This window comes from Salmo trutta, chromosome 14 (assembly GCF_901001165.1).
Source record: "Salmo trutta chromosome 14, fSalTru1.1, whole genome shotgun sequence".
In the NCBI taxonomy this organism is placed as follows: Eukaryota; Metazoa; Chordata; class Actinopteri; order Salmoniformes; family Salmonidae; genus Salmo; species Salmo trutta.
In genome coordinates, this window is record NC_042970.1 from 81,076,166 (window position 1) to 81,092,645 (window position 16,480).

Here is a 16,480-nt window from a genome sequence, read left to right on the forward strand (position 1 = left end):
TCTCTCCCTCCCTCTCCAGGTGAGCCAGTAGTAGAGGAGGAAGGTGAAAAGGAATCTCATCCATCTGTGTTAATGCCCTGAACTGATCTGTGGGGAGGGGGAGAGGGACCCATCACGCCATTGGCCACTCCCCCTGACGGACGGCCCCCACGCCCTATGTATTTCTCCATAGCGGGAGGGTGGGCGGGACTTGGGGAGGGACAGGGGGACACCTCTAGATTAAAGATTAAGGGGACCCAACCAACACAGAGAAACCAACTAAGGTAGGGACAGATGGAGAGGGGAACCTACATTCAGAAGGAAAAGGTTCCAACACAGAAACAGGTAGGGACAGATAGAGGAGGGAGAGAGGTAGGTAGGGGCCAGCTAGACTGCAGTAGAGAGATAGGTAGGGGCCAGCTAGACTACAGTAGAGATGGGTAGGTAGGGTCAGCTAGACTGCAGTGGAGAGAGGTAGGTAGGGGCCAGCTAGACTGCAGTAGAGATGGGTAGGTAGGGGCCAGCTAGACTACAGTAGAGGTAGGTAGGGGTCAGCTAGACTACAGTAGAGAGGGGTAGGTAGGGGCCAGCTAGACTGCAGTAGAGAGGGGTAGGTAGGGGCCAGCTAGACTACAGTAGAGAGGGGTAGGTAGGGGCCAGCTAGACTGCAGTAGAGGTAGGTAGGGGTCAGCTAGACTGCAGTAGAGAGGGGTAGGTAGGGGTCAGCTAGACTGCAGTGGAGAGAGGTAGGTAGGGGCCAGCTAGACTGCAGTAGAGATGGGTAGGTAGGGGCCAACTAGACTGCAGTAGAGATGGGTAGGTAGGGGCCAGCTAGACTACAGTAGAGAGAGGTAGGTGGGGGCCAGCTAGACTGCAGTAGAGATGGGTAGGTAGGGGCCAGCTAGACTGCAGTAGAGATGGGTAGGTAGGGGCCAGCTAGACTACAGTAGAGAGAGGTAGGTAGGGTCAGCTAGACTGCAGTAGAGGGAAAGAGAGGGGTAGGTAAGGGCCAGCTAGACTGCAGTAGAGATGGGTAGGTAGGGGCCAGCTAGACTGCAGTAGAGGGAAAGAGAGGGGTAGGTAGGGGCCAGCTAGACTGCAGTAGAGAGAGGTAGGTAGGGTCAGCTAGACTACAGTAGAGGGAAAGAGAGGGGTAGGTAGGGGCCAGCTAGACTGCAGTAGAGGGACAGAGAGGGGTAGGTAGAGAGGCCAGCTAGACTGCAGTAGAGGGACAGAGAGGGGTAGGTAGAGAGGCCAGCTAGACTGCAGTAGAGGGACAGAGAGGGGTAGGTAGAGAGGCCAGCTAGACTGCAGTAGAGGGAAAGAGAGGGGTAGGTAGAGAGGCCAGCTAGACTGCAGTAGAGGGACAGAGAGGGGTAGGTAGAGAGGCCAGCTAGACTGCAGTAGAGATGGGTAGGTAGGGGCCAGCTAGACTACAGTAGAGAGAGGTAGGTAGGGTCAGCTAGACTGCAGTAGAGGGAAAGAGAGGGGTAGGTAGGGGCCAGCTAGACTGCAGTAGAGGGACAGAGAGGGGTAGGTAGAGAGGCCAGCTAGACTGCAGTAGAGGGACAGAGAGGGGTAGGTAGAGAGGCCAGCTAGACTGCAGTAGAGGGACAGAGAGGGGTAGGTAGAGAGGCCAGCTAGACTGCAGTATAGGGACAGAGAGGGGTAGGTAGAGAGGCCAGCTAGACTGCAGTAGAGGGACAGAGAGGGGTAGGTAGAGAGGCCAGCTAGACTGCAGTAGAGGGAAAGAGCAACTTAACAGATTTTTAAATCAGACTGTAAGAAAACATCCACCACACAGAGAGAGCCATAGACAGAGAGACTGACAGGCACTCCCACAGTAAGACACACACACACTTGCAATACCTAGAGCTTTGTGTAGATGGCGCTGTTAAACTAGTCAGACTCCGACACTACCAGTAAGGGATTAACAGTCAGTGAGGGACAGACAGCGTGTTGGGGACAGACAGGTAGGTGTCTAGCCTGTTTATTTCTGGGAGATATCTCTTTTTTCCGGGGTAAAGGATATTCTATATAAATGAATATTCATCCTGTCAGTACTAGATCACTGGTTCAGTGCTGATCTATGCTCCACCAAGCATGTTTTGTTTCTGTCCTTTTCCCTAAGGAATGATTTCTTCATATAACTTTTAGGAGATCATTCTCATGTTCTCTTCTAGATAGACAGGGGATAACTAACCTCTTGGTTCACACGAGTCCTCATTATAAGAGGGAGCGAAATCGGGCTTAAATAATACCTGTTATTCTTACATAAGGTTAGGAAACTACAGATTACAGCCTCAAGATCACGTCTCTAGTTGTACCTGTGTGTGTGTCGTGTCTGAGTTTGTTTACCTGTTGTTTACCGTACATGACATTGTTGATTGTTTTAATAAGGTAACGATTTAACACTTGACTCCTCCCACCCCATGTCCTCCACCTGTAAACTGTGACCAACTGTGTGTGTGTTGCCATAGTGATATCTTGAGTGAAGAGATTAAACCCAGAGTTGTTTATCCTGAGAACGTGTTACAAGAGGTCCATCTTTTGTTGCTTTTTGTTTATTTTTTTATTTTATTTGCTGCTACTATTTTTTTCGTTTCCATGGTGAGCTTAAATGAACACAAACAAGACATTGTTTATTTTTAGTTTTGTGGTTTTGCACTTTTTATTTTTTATTTTTGTATTAAGGATTTTTTGAACCTTCCCTCATAAAGGATCTGAATTCTCACGTCCGCGTTCTACTGTTTTTCAGTGTCTCTAACTTACTGGCAAAACAAAAGTAGGAAAACTAAAATGGCAAATAAACAGTTAGTGAAACTGCGAGTAATCTGCACTTTCACAATGACTGACTGTGTGTGTGTGTGTGGGCGCATGTTTGTATTTTCTAGGGAAAGGAGGTTGTAGCTGGAACTAGCGTTTGTGTGTGTGTGTGTGTGTGTGTGTTCCTGTGTGTGTGTGTGTAGTGTGTGTGTGTGTAGTGTGTGTGTGTGTGTGTGTGTAGTGTGTTCCTGTGTGTGTGTGTGTGTGTGTGTGTTCCTGTGTGTGTGTGTTCCTGTGTGTAGTGTGTGTGTGTGTGTGTGTGTAGTGTGTTCCTGTGTGTGTGTGTGTGTGTGTGTGTGTTCCTGTGTGTGTGTGTTCCTGTGTGTGTGTGTGTTCCTGTGTGTGTGTGTTCCTGTGTGTGTGTAGTGTGTGTGTGTGTGTGTAGTGTGTGTGTGTGTGTGTAGTGTGTGTGTGTGTGTGTGTGTGTGTGTGTGTGTGTGTGTGTGTGTGTGTGTGCGCGTGTGTGTAGTGTTGTGTGTGTAGTGTGTGTAGTGTGTGTGTGTGTGGTGTGTGGTGTGTGTGTGTGTGTGTGTGTGTGTGTGTGTGAGAGAGAGAGAGAATAGTGTTATCCTTTTACTTTGTTCCAAGATAAGAGCACAATATCCCTCCAATAGGAAAGCAGAGCTAGGACTCATACAGACAGATGGCAAAAACAGAATGCCAACAGCCTACGTCCCAAAAGCCACTCTATTCCCTATATATATTCCTCATAGGGCTCTGGTCAAAAGTAATGCATTTTAAAGGGAATAGTGCCATTTTGGACACAGGCATAGAGTTGGATAGAAACTGTTATTGAAAATGTGCCTGCTAGCCAACTTTATGTACAGTATAGACAGCTGTGAGGTTATCAGCAGTTTGAGGCCGGGATTCAATCCGATCGCCGCTTTTTGGCTAAACACCTTTTTAAAGGCAATGTTCCCACGTTCGCGGAGACCGCATTCACGGTAAACGCTGCTTATGTCAGCTCCGTTGGAAATTACCTTTAAATGTCATGAGACAGATCTAATGAGGATTTGGATAAATCCCAGCCTTAGTGTCATTAAAGGGGACGTTCAGTATTTTGGCCTTTTGACTTTTAAAGTTAGCTGAAGTTTTTAGTGGCTATTTTAAAGAAAATTGAACCAGGGATTTCAGTTTCTCCTGAACCATTGAATACTTTCTGGGTGAGGAACAATCTAACATTAAGTTGTAAAATCCTGAACTTCCCCTTTAATATCCATATCTCAGCTTTAGTGAATTTGGACACATTTTGCACAGATAGATGTATAGATGACTGACTGACCAGGACTGTGATCATAGAAGCGATAAACTAATCAATGTATCATTCAACAAAGACAATCTACATCTCCCCATTCTGCTATCTCTATTTCTATCAATATATCAGTTTAGGTTTTAGATTTTCATATTTTTGTATCCATTTTAATTTATTTAAAGATGTTTTTTTTTTGTCAGGTTTCAATGTTCTGTAGTATATCGTTTGGACTCGTTATGATATTGTGATGACTTAATTGGTTAATAAATGCAATCAAGTGTCTTTAGTAAATGAGGGCTCTAACTTAGGAACTTGTAGAACTTAAGGCTTATTGAGGAACGGAGGGGAGACTGAGGGGAGGGGAGACTGAGGGGGAGGAAGGGACGGCTGTAGAAACAAGCATGATCTTACTTGTTCAAGTTTTGCAGAATGACTTTGATGTGCTCCAGTATTTCAATGGACTGCTGCCTATGTGTCAATCTCTACAAACATTCAACTCATTTCTTTGTGGAAATAAATACATCAACTTTCTTCTTCCAATCTTTCCAACTGTCGCCTCCTTGTTAATGTAGTAACCTTTGAACTGCGGATTGCATAAAACCTGTAGTGCGTCCCAATCTGCACCCTATTCCCTATATAGCGCCCTACTGTTGACCAGGGTCCATAGGGCTCTGGAAGTAGTGCAGTAAAAAGGGAACAGGGTGTCATTTAGGACACGCCACCCGGTGTATTTTTCCACGCCGGGTGAATGTGGGCCATGACAGATCTGTCTGTTGTGTGTTGCTGTTTTACAGGAAAGGAGAGAGGAAAAAATGAGTGTCAGAGACAGAATGACACTTTTGTCATGTTCCAGACCTCATTCATTTGGTAATGATGTCATATCCTGTCTGGGAACACAGACAGCAGTTTCCTTGTACACAGAGAACTACGACACCTGTGTGTGTGTGTGTGTGTGTGTGTGTGTGTGTGTGTGTGTGTGTGTGTGTGTGTGTGTGTGTGTGTGTGTGTGTGTGTGTGTGAGAGAGATACTCTGTAGCTCAGAGAGCATGGTGGTAGAGCATGGCACTTACAACAGAAGGATAGTGGGTTCGATACATAAAATGTATGCATGACTGTAAGTGGCTTTGGATAAAAGCGTCTGCTAAGTGGCATCTATTATTATAGAGGGACAGTAATGGACCTCCAGCACATAGAACACCCCAGGGCAATGTCATTTAGCCACTGTGAACATGAGAGACACACCCACACTGTTCACATGTGGGCTATGTCCCATTGCTACAGGGGACAGGGTTATACCACACCAGCATCACCAAGAGGGGAGAGGAAACGTAATGGTTGATTATATGATACAGCATCAGGTGTTTCCAGGAATAGGTTAATATGAGGTTGCCAGGTTCAGGTATAGGTTAATATGAGGTTGCCAGGTTCAGGTATAGGTTAATATGAGGTGTTCAGGTATAGGTTAATATGAGGTTGCCAGGTCCAGTTATAGGCTAATATGAGGCTGCCAGGTCCAGGTATAGGTTAATATGAGGTTGCCAGTTCCAGGTATAGGTTATAGGTTAACATGAGGTTGCCAGGTCCAGGTATAGGTTAATATGAGGTTGCCAGGTCCAGGTATAGGCTAATATGAGGTTGCCAGGTCCAGGTATAGGTTAATATGAGGTTGCCAGGTTCAGGTATAGGTTAATATGAGGTTGCCAGGTTCAGGTATAGGTTAATATGAGGTGTCCAGGTATAGGTTAATATGTGGTTGCCAGGTCCAGGTATAGGCTAATATGAGGTGTCCAGGTATAGGTTAATATGTGGTTGCCAGGTCCAGGTATAGGTTAATATGAGGTTGCCAGGTCCAGGTATAGGTTAATATGTGGTTGCCAGGTCCAGGTAACATGAGGTTGCCAGGTCCAGGTATAGGCTAATATGAGGTTGCCAGGTCCAGGTATAGGTTAATATGTGGTTGCCAGGTCCAGGTAACATGAGGTTGCCAGGTCCAGGTATAGGTTAATATGTGGTTGCCAGGTCTAGGTATAGGCTAATATGAGATGTCCAGGTATAGGTTAATATGAGGTGTCCAAGTATAGGTTAATATGAGGTTGCCAGGTCCAGGTATAGGTTAATATGAGGTTGCCAGGACCAGGTATAGGTTAATATGAGGTTGCCAGGTCCATGTATAGGTTAATATGAGGTTCCCAGGTCCATGTATAGGTTAATATGAGGTTCCCAGGTCCATGTATAGGTTAATATGAGGTTGCCAGGTCCAGGTATAGGCTAATATGAGATGTCCAGGTATAGGTTAATATGAGGTTGCCAGGTCCAGTTATAGGCTAATATGAGGCTGCCAGGTCCAGGTATAGGTTAATATGAGGTTGCCAGTTCCAGGTATAGGTTATAGGTTAACATGAGGTTGCCAGGTCCAGGTATAGGTTAATATGAGGCTGCCAGGTCCAGGTATAGGCTAATATGAGGTTGCCAGGTCCAGGTATAGGTTATAGATTAACATGAGGTTGCCAGGTATAGGTTAATATGAGGTGTCCAGGTATAGGCTAATATGAGGTTGCCAGGTCCAGGTATAGGCTAATATGAGGTTGCCAGGTCCAGGTATAGGTTATAGGTTAACATGAGGTTGCCAGGTCCAGGTATAGGCTAATATGAGGTTGCCAGGTCCAGGTATAGGTTATAGGTTAACATGAGGTTGCCAGGTCCAGGTATAGGCTAATATGAGGTTGCCAGGTCCAGGTATAGGTTATAGGTTAACATGAGGTTGCCAGGTATAGGTTAATATGAGGTGTCCAGGTATAGGTTAATATGAGGTTGCCAGGTCCAGGTATAGGTTAATATGAGCCTGCCAGGTCCAGGTAGTGTCGTCGTCGTCCCCCCATGATTGACTCCGTTCCATTTATGTTCCTATAGCTCCTCCCACCAGCCTCCACTGGTGTCTCTGTGTGTGTGTCAATCGCCTAACCACAGACTATCGCTGCAGCGCAGCACCAGGCGCCCTGCAGTAACCCTATCGTTTAAGCGCAGCCTGGACGTGCCAAAATATGCCCCTCCTCCCTCCACTAAATGTTCTCCTGCAGATGAAGAATGGTTCGGTCTATTCGTCACAATACGAAGCATTGGAGGGCGCTGTGCGTTACGGTCCATTCACCGGTAAGGGCGCGTAGCCGCTTGGCATTCCAGCACTGAGAAGAAGGGGCTAATGTTACTGGGGAGTAAATTTGCTACTACATTGAACAATATCCTTCACATCCCAGTATATTCAACTAGATTTAATGTGCTCTACAAAGTGTGGTATTTAGACCTAGCACATATCTGGTTATAGGACACTTACTGCGGTGAAGGGTTTTGGAAATGGAAAAAAGTCCTGAACACTATTTACAATTTTCATTTTTCTTTATTTCGACCTTGTTTTACTCCGTTCTTCTCGCGCTCTTTGGTGGCTCTGAGAGAGGTTTTCGGTTAACCCGTCTGTTACTGCACGCGGGGCGCTGGAGCTGCGAACGAAGGCAACGATCAGCGCGCTCTGACAGGAAAGGGAATTTATTTTTATTGACGTCAGAGGCATAGGTCCTCCTTTCTCCGGAGAGAGAGAGAGAGAGAGCGAGAAAGAGTGTGTGTGTGTGTGTGTGTGTGCACAGCCATACACTATAACCCGTCCCACTCTCTCTATTCAATTTCAATTCAAGGGCTTTATTGGCATAGAAAACATATGTTAACATTGCCAAAGCATGTGAAGTAGATAATAAACAGAAGTGAAAAACAATGAAAATGAAAGGTAAACATTACACTCACAAACGTTCCAAAATAATAGATACATAGTCATATTATGTCTATGTACAGTGTTGTTATGATGTGCAAATAGTTAAAGTACAAAAGGGAAAATAAATAAACATAAATATAGGTTGCCCTTTTCTTGTGGCAACAGGTCACAAATCTTGCTGCTGTGATGGCACACTGGTATTTCACCCAGTAGATATGGGAGATTATAAAAAATAAAATCCTATTTTCACAGTCCAAGCTCGTTTTTTTTCAGAGTTCCCAGTTGTCTTGAACGCACTAAAGTCTGAGATTTCCCAGTTCCAAGTTTCCAGTTGTTTTGAATGCAGCAGAAGTCAAGCTGGATTGACAGCATGGCCAATGTATTCAACCTTCTCTGGCCCATGGTGTTGGGTGTGAATGTTTATCCTTTTCAGCTTGGAAAAGAGACCCTTTCAGACAGGTGTTTAAACCCTTAAACCCAGACTTGGACCTCACAGCCTCTCCACCGAACAGCAGGCAGGGGAAACAACATAGTGATTGCTTTGCAACGCTTGCAGTTAGCCATTGATTCCTTCCAAACCGCTCATTGTTGAATTTGCGATTTCAGACTTGTTGTATAATTTTTATGTCCAATGACCGATGAGCACCGATACATTTGATCTATATTTTCTCTTCATATGACAAGGATTGGAAAGGATTTGCCGGTAGATTGTCAACGTGATTCATGATGATGACTGCTTGTTTAGCTTGCTAGTTAAGACTGTGACAGTATGATATTGACATGACCAGTCAAAGCTACAGTAGATTTAATGTGAGTTGACATCATTTTATCTGTGACCAATGACCTTGAGACTTCTTGGAAGGACACTTCTAATGTAAATCTATGGCAGCACCCAAGGGAGCTTGAATTGCCTAGCTCTCCCTGTAGATTTGACAGTGACTTAGTGTCCCCATGAGTGACAGAACACTAAGCCAATCACCGTGCAACTATAGAAAAGATAACTAGCCCCTAGGCTCTGTATCTCCGCTGGCTGCCCCTCCACCACAGAAAGCACTGAGCTAGGCTGGGACACCTGCATGTTGGAGCTGCCCCTCCACCACAGAAAGCACTGAGCTAGACTGGAACACCTGCATGTTGGAGCTGCCCCACCACCACAGAAAGCACTGAGCTAGACTGGAACACCTGCATGTTGGAGCTGCCTTAAGAAAGAGACCGTGTTTGTATGTGGCTTTATTAACTCAAGGATTTTTTGTTTTGTTTTTACATTGTTTGCAAACTGATGTGTGACACCAATTAATGCCAAAATAACATGCAAAACAGGCAAACAAATACAATTATAATATATATATTTGGCTAAACAGGTGGGGCTCAAAACAGGTGACCCACCTGCCATGAAAGATGGGTCGCCACTGTGTGTGTGTGTGTGTGTGTCCCCGTCCGTCCTCTGTCTCCTCGTCCGCTCCTTACTACCACTGCTGCTTCTAAAATAATTAGTGATGAAAGGGTGTGTGATATGTGAGAACTAGAGAGCGTGGTGTATTGTGTTATGATGTGTGTGTGTGTGTGTGTGTCAGGGATTGTACTTTATTACAGCCTCAGAATAGAATAGGACAGAGACAGACTGAGACCATGAAGGAAAGAGGTAGAGAGAGAGAGACACAGGTGGTCTCCATGTGTTCCTGTCTGACTTGTACAGTTTACATTACTGCTCATAAACACTCACTGATGAAAGAGAACACACACTATGCTGTTGAAAGACTGGCTTCCAGTCTATATACATTGCCATGCGTTAACATGATCCCTCTAGTCTAGAGGCTACAGATATATGGTAAATACGTTATGGTGTTTAGAGTGGAGAGTGTGTGTGTGTGTGAAGAGCTGCTCTGAATAAACCAGCGCAAATGAAAGTCATGGGGGGGAAATGAGGCTGAACGCTACGCACACACACACGCTTAAACACACACACACCCGCGTAAACACACCAGCGCACACACACACCCGCGTAAACACACACCAGCGCACACACACACCAGCGCACACACCTACAGGGAGAGAGAGGGAAAGAGTGTCTGTGTGTTTGTGTGTTTACACGTGCACTTGTTTTCTGTGTGTACATGTGTTAGACTTCCTGTTTGTCCTCGTTCAGTGCTGTTGTTTCCCCTTCTGGCAGACAGTGTGTCATTAAGCAGCTGTTGTTCAGGCTGCTCTGTCACTTCCTGCAGCACGGCCCCCCTGAGACACAGGTCTAGGATCAGGTACCACCACTCACAAACAATGAGCTCCGCAGGGACGGCTGCCGCGCAGAGAAGCACGAGATTGAACCTCCCTCAACTTTCTAGTTTCCCCCGTTAGTTAACACTATCAACGCTTCCCTCTACTGTGGGAATTGTGCTCGAATCAACGCAATATTAGCTACTTTCAATGCAACATACAGAAACAAAACCAACGATTCAAGAGACTTTGTTGTAGACAGAATGCATCAGAGTAGGATTCAATTGCATTGACATTTACACTTTAGTCATTTAGCAGATGCTCTTATCCAGAGCAACTTACAGTATTAAATGCATACATTTCATTTCATACATTTTTTCCCCCGTACTGGTCCCCCGTGGGAATCGAACCCACAACTCTGGCGTTGCAAACACCATGCTCTACCAACTGAGTCACACGGAACCCGTGTTGCATTGAAGGTCACAACTCAGGCCTGTGCGCCATAACCAATCAGAGCTGCAGTAGGCCTATATGCAAATAAACCACTGCCATATATGTGCCATTCACTTTGAACGTGACTGTCTTTAAGAATCAGAGGTCGTGAGTAGATGAGATTATTTTGAGATCAAAGCGAGAGCTGCATCTAGCCACGTGTGCACATTTGTTCATATCCTTTGCAAGTTGGTGAATTATTAGCCCAGTTATAGATACGTTTTAGTCAGCAATGGGGGAGTGGTTGCTTCCTACAAGACACAACACGTGCATTTCTAGACATCTTTAAAAAGGGAGTCAGGTAAAGAGCTTGTTTGTCTTAAAGGGGCAGTGTTGTATTTTGAGACAGGCTTGAATAAGCTAAGTAGCCAATAGGCAGAGGGTAGCATCATTTGTCTGATTCTCTGTAATAACGGTATGGGAATAATAAGGCATTTTATTTTGTAAAGTGGTTTCTTGCATCAAATGACTCAACAACATTTTCAGTCACCTCCTTGTCTGAAGGACAAGTGGATAAACAGGTTAATGTCAAGCCCTGAATGTTTTTTTCAAAAGTCTCATGGAATATCGGCCTACATTGAACACCACACATTGGCTGCTACTGTAGGCTGAATGATAGAACAGCTATTTCCATGTTAAAATGTTATGGGATGCATTTTCTCCATTGTTTTTGATGGTAGACTCCTCTGGTAGGTCTACAAATAGACACACTGGGCTACTTGGCCACTGTTCACAGTAAACGTGCACTGGAATTTGCTCAGCGCCAGAAAGAATATTAGAGGGAACATTGCTCACAACTCTGTTGTTAAGGCTCCTCTATCACTTCCTGCAGTACAGCCCCCCTTAGACACAGGTCTAGGATCAGGTTACACCACTCACAACTCAATCATTAATCATTAGGGGAGTCTAATACACAGCTGGTCTTAAATCAGTGTCTATGGGCAACTTTATCCTTCTTCTGGGGTATATTCAGGGACGTGAAACACTTTGAACGTTGCAGATAGAAATAGAAGGAATAGAGTTCACACCATTCTCTGTTCTATCGGAAAGGCAATCATTTCTGTTCTGCATGATACATTTCTATCTGAATGTTCTGTCGGTTACATCCTCCCGAGAAGACCCCTGTTTAGCATGTCTCTGTTTAATCAATGAATCAAAACGTTATTTATACAGCACATTATTTACAACACATGCTGTTCGATGTGCTTAACATAATGATAAAGGGTGCTCCTGTAATTCATTGGCTGGGGAGTTGTCTCCATCTGGTGACCACAGCATGTAACTGCACATCTCTGAGCTAGTGAGACCATACACTTGTTCCTGCTTTCACTTTTCACATGTCTACTGTTTGGGGTCACTGCCTTTGACAAGTGGGATCTATCTACCATATATCACTATAAAATATGTGAGAAAATGTCCCCTCAAAACACATTTAAGAATTATTCTTGATCATATTGATTGCGAAGAGATGGCGCAACAAAAGAGAAACCATACCATTGCTCATCTACAACAACACATTAACACATAACGACAGTGTTATACATTTATTTAGTCATTTTATTTCATATTAATGTCCAGTCCGCTTTGTGTTCATATAATAGCCTTAGTTACAGTAGATTCATATTTACAACTGGAGAGATGATCAAATTAAGAGTAACTTAGTTACAGTAGATTCATATTTACAACTGGAGAGATGATCAAATTAAGAGTAACTTAGTTACAGTAGATTCATATTTACAACTGGAGAGATGATCAAATTAAGAGTAACTTAGTTACAGTAGATTCATATTTACAACTGGAGAGATGATCAAATTAAGAGTAACTTAGTTACAGTAGATTCATATTTACAACTGGAGAGATGATCAAATTAAAAGTAACTTAGTTACAGTAGATTCATATTTACAACTGGAGAGATGATCAAATTAAGAGTAACTTAGTTACAGTAGATTCATATTTACAACTGGAGAGATGATCAAATTAAGAGTAACTTAGTTACAGTAGATTCATATTTACAACTGGAGAGATGATCAAATTAAGAGTAACTTAGTTACAGTAGATTCATATTTACAACTGGAGAGATGATCAAATTAAGAGTAACTTAGTTACAGTAGATTCATATTTACAACTGGAGAGATGATCAAATTAAGAGTAACTTAGTTACAGTAGATTCATATTTACAACTGGAGAGATGATCAAATTAAGAGTAACTTAGTTACAGTAGATTCATATTTACAACTGGAGAGATGATCAAATTAAGAGTAACTTAGTTACAGTAGATTCATATTTACAACTGGAGAGATGATCAAATTAAGAGTAACTTAGTTACAGTAGATTCATATTTACAACTGGAGAGATGATCAAATTAAGAGTAACTTAGTTACAGTAGATTCATATTTACAACTGGAGAGATGATCAAATTAAGAGTAACTTAGTTACAGTAGATTCATATTTACAACTGGAGAGATGATCAAATTAAGAGTAACTTAGTTACAGTAGATTCATATTTACAACTGGAGAGATGATCAAATTAAGAGTAACTTAGTTACAGTAGATTCATATTTACAACTGGAGAGATGATCAAATTAAGAGTAACTTAGTTACAGTAGATTCATATTTACAACTGGAGAGATGATCAAATTAAGAGGCCGGGATTCAATCCGATCACTCTTTGTCAGCTATTCACCTTTCAAAGGCAATGTTCCCGCGATCACAGAAGACCGCATTCACGGCAAATTCTGCATATGTCGGCTCAATTGTTAATTACCTTTAAATGTCAAGCGTGCTACAACGCAGATCTAGCGCTGATCAGATTGAATCCTGGGACATCGGTCTGCACTGAAACGTATCAAACTAGTCATTCAAACTAAAATGGATCCAGTTATTAATTCCTCTAAAAAGAGATGAATGTTTGAGGACAATGAAAGTGGTATACAACCACAAACAATAATAGGATTAAACAAATATAAACAAATCTAGAGCTTAACCTGGCTCCTCACATTTCTTCCTTCAACTCCGACTGTTCTGGACAGCAGAGACAGACAAAGATAACTGAGTGTGTCTTACTTTCTAACCGAATATTGTAACAGAATAAAAACCAAATATTTTAATACTAGAACATAGTTTGTAAAGAAATTGCTAGAAATATCATAGAATAATATAACTCAGTCATAATCACATAAATAGTGTTTTTATCATAATGGCCAACCGTTCTGGCATTTGTTGGCCTACACATTGACACAAGTCTCTCTCTGCATTTTAGGCAACATTTATGCAGTAGAGTTCAATCAACCCAATTCCCTATGTTCCTCCTCTTTACCCATTTACAAATTACTTTAGTAACTCGTATCTCTTCATCTGGAAATTCATTGAGATTCTGGACTCTTTGTCTCTCTCTCTCTCTATCTCTCTCTCTATGTAACAGAGTTGTATTTGTAACCTCCCTGCCAGCTTCTCTACGCGCGTGACGCCCGTCACACTCCTCTGAGTGTTTGTCTGTGTTTCTCAGCGTCAGACTCTCTTCATCTCACGGTCAGATGACTGATTCATCCCCTCAGTCTGTCCATCATTCAGACGTCTGTGTATATGACGTGATGTGGTTCCTATGTACCTAATCTATACATCTGAGAAGCTCGCTTCCATACTCTCAAAAGTGCTACAGTGGGGGGGAAAAAGTATTTGATCCCCTGCTGATTTTGTACGTTTGCCCACTGACAAAGAAAGGATCAGTCTATAATTTTAATGGTAGGTTTATTTGAACAGTGAGAGACAGAATAACAACAAAAATATCTAGAAAAACACATGTCAAAAATGTTATAAATTGATTTGCATTTTAATGAGGGAAATAAGTATTTGACCCTCTCTAAATCAGAAAGATTTCTGGCCCCCAGGTGTCTTTTATACAAGTAACGAGCTGAGATTAGGAGCACACTCTTAAAGGGAGTGCTCCTAATCTCAGCTTGTTACCTGTAAAAAAGACACCTGTCCACAGAAGCAATCAATCAATCAGATTCCAAACTCTCCACCATGGCCAAGACCAAAGAGCTCTCCAAGGATGTCAGGGACAAGATTGTAGACCTACACAAGGCTGGAATGGGCTACAAGACCATCGCCAAGCAGCTTGGTGAGAAGGTGACAACATTTGATGCGATTATTCGCAAATGGAAGAAACACAAAAGAACTGTCAATATCCCTCGGCCTGGGGCTCCATGCAAGATTTCACCTCGTGGAGTTGCAATGATCATGAGAACGGTGAGGAATCAGCCCAGAACTACACGGGAGGATCTTGTCAATGATCTCAAGGCAGCTGGGACCATAGTCACCAAGAAAACAATTGGTAATACACTATGTCGTGAAGGACTGAAATCCTGCAGCGCCCGCAAGGTCCCCCTGCTCAAGAATACATATACATGCCCGTCTGAAGTTTGCCAATGAACATCTGAATGATTCAGAGGACAACTGGGTGAAAGTGTTGTGGTTAGATGAGACCAAAATGGAGCTCTTTGACATCAACTCAACTCGCCGTGTTTGGAGGAGGAGGAATGCTGCCTATGACTTCAAGAACACCATCCCCACCGTCAAACATGGAGGTGGAAACAATATGCTTTGGGGGTGTTTTTCTGCTAAGGGGACAGGACAACTTCACCGCATCAAAGGGACGATGGACGGGGCCATGTACCGTCAAATCTGGGGTGAGAACCCCCTTCCCTCAGCCAGGGCATTGAAAATGGTTCGTGGATGGGTATTCCAGCATGACAATGACCCAAAACACACGGCCAAGGCAACAAAGGAGTATCTCAAGAAGAAGCACATTAAGGTCCTGGAGTGGCCTAGCCAGTCTCCAGACCTTAATCCCATAGAAAATCTGTGGAGGGAGCTGAAGGTTCGAGTTGCCAAACGTCAGCCTCGAAACCTTAATGACTTGGAGAAGATCTGCAAAAAGTAGTGGGACAAAATCCCTCCTGAGATGTGTGTAAACCTGGTGGCCAACTACAAGAAACGTCTGACCTCTGATTGCCAACAAGGGTTTTGCCACCAAGTACTAAGTCATGTTTTGCAGAGGGGTCAAATACTTATTTCCCTCATTAAAATGCAAATCATTTTATAACATTTTTGACATACGTTTTTCTGGATTTTTTTGTTGTTATTCTGTCTCTCACTGTTCATATAAACCTACCATTAAAATTCTAGACTGATAATTTCTTTGTAAGTGGGCAAACGTACAAAATCAGCAGGGGATCAAATACTTTTTCACCCACTGCATGTAGAACAATTTGTCCCTGTAGAACCCTCTAGAAAAGGTTCCAGATAGAACCAAGTCAGGTCAGATGAAACCCCTTTAGGTTCCAAATAGCAGCCTTTGGAGAGTTCTATTTGGAGAGTTCTATTTGGAGAGTTCTATTTGGAGAGTTCTATTTGGAGAGTTCTATTTGGAGAGTTCTATTTGGAACAAGAGGTTCTATGTGGAACCAAAAAAAGGGTTCAATATGATCTGAAAAGAGTTCAATCTTGAACTCTGGATAATAGTGGTCGGCATCGCAGTCTCGTGAGACCGTAGATTTATTGTGTCTTCGAGTTAGGGCTTAGCGCAGCATCTGCTGTGACCCGTGAAGTCCAATCCGTGAGAGGAAGACTTGGCCACAGGGGTCACACATGTTGCGGTGCCCTGACGTTCTTACCTCAGTCAGTGAGATCTAATGAAACTAGGATCAGATCCTTCCCTGTACATTTCATTGTATTCATTATGACATAAAAAAGTCAAACTGATCCTAGATCAGAACTCCTACTTTGAGACACTGTGGATACGGGCCCATATCTCAGTCTTTTGGGAAACATTCAACCCTGTTTTCTGTGGAGGGTAAAGAGGTGGGGCTTGTGGTGGTTGGGCCAGTGAACGTTTCTTACAAGTTGCTGTAGGAGGAAAAAAAAAACTGTCAGTAAAGTCACTGCTCCGAGAAATATTT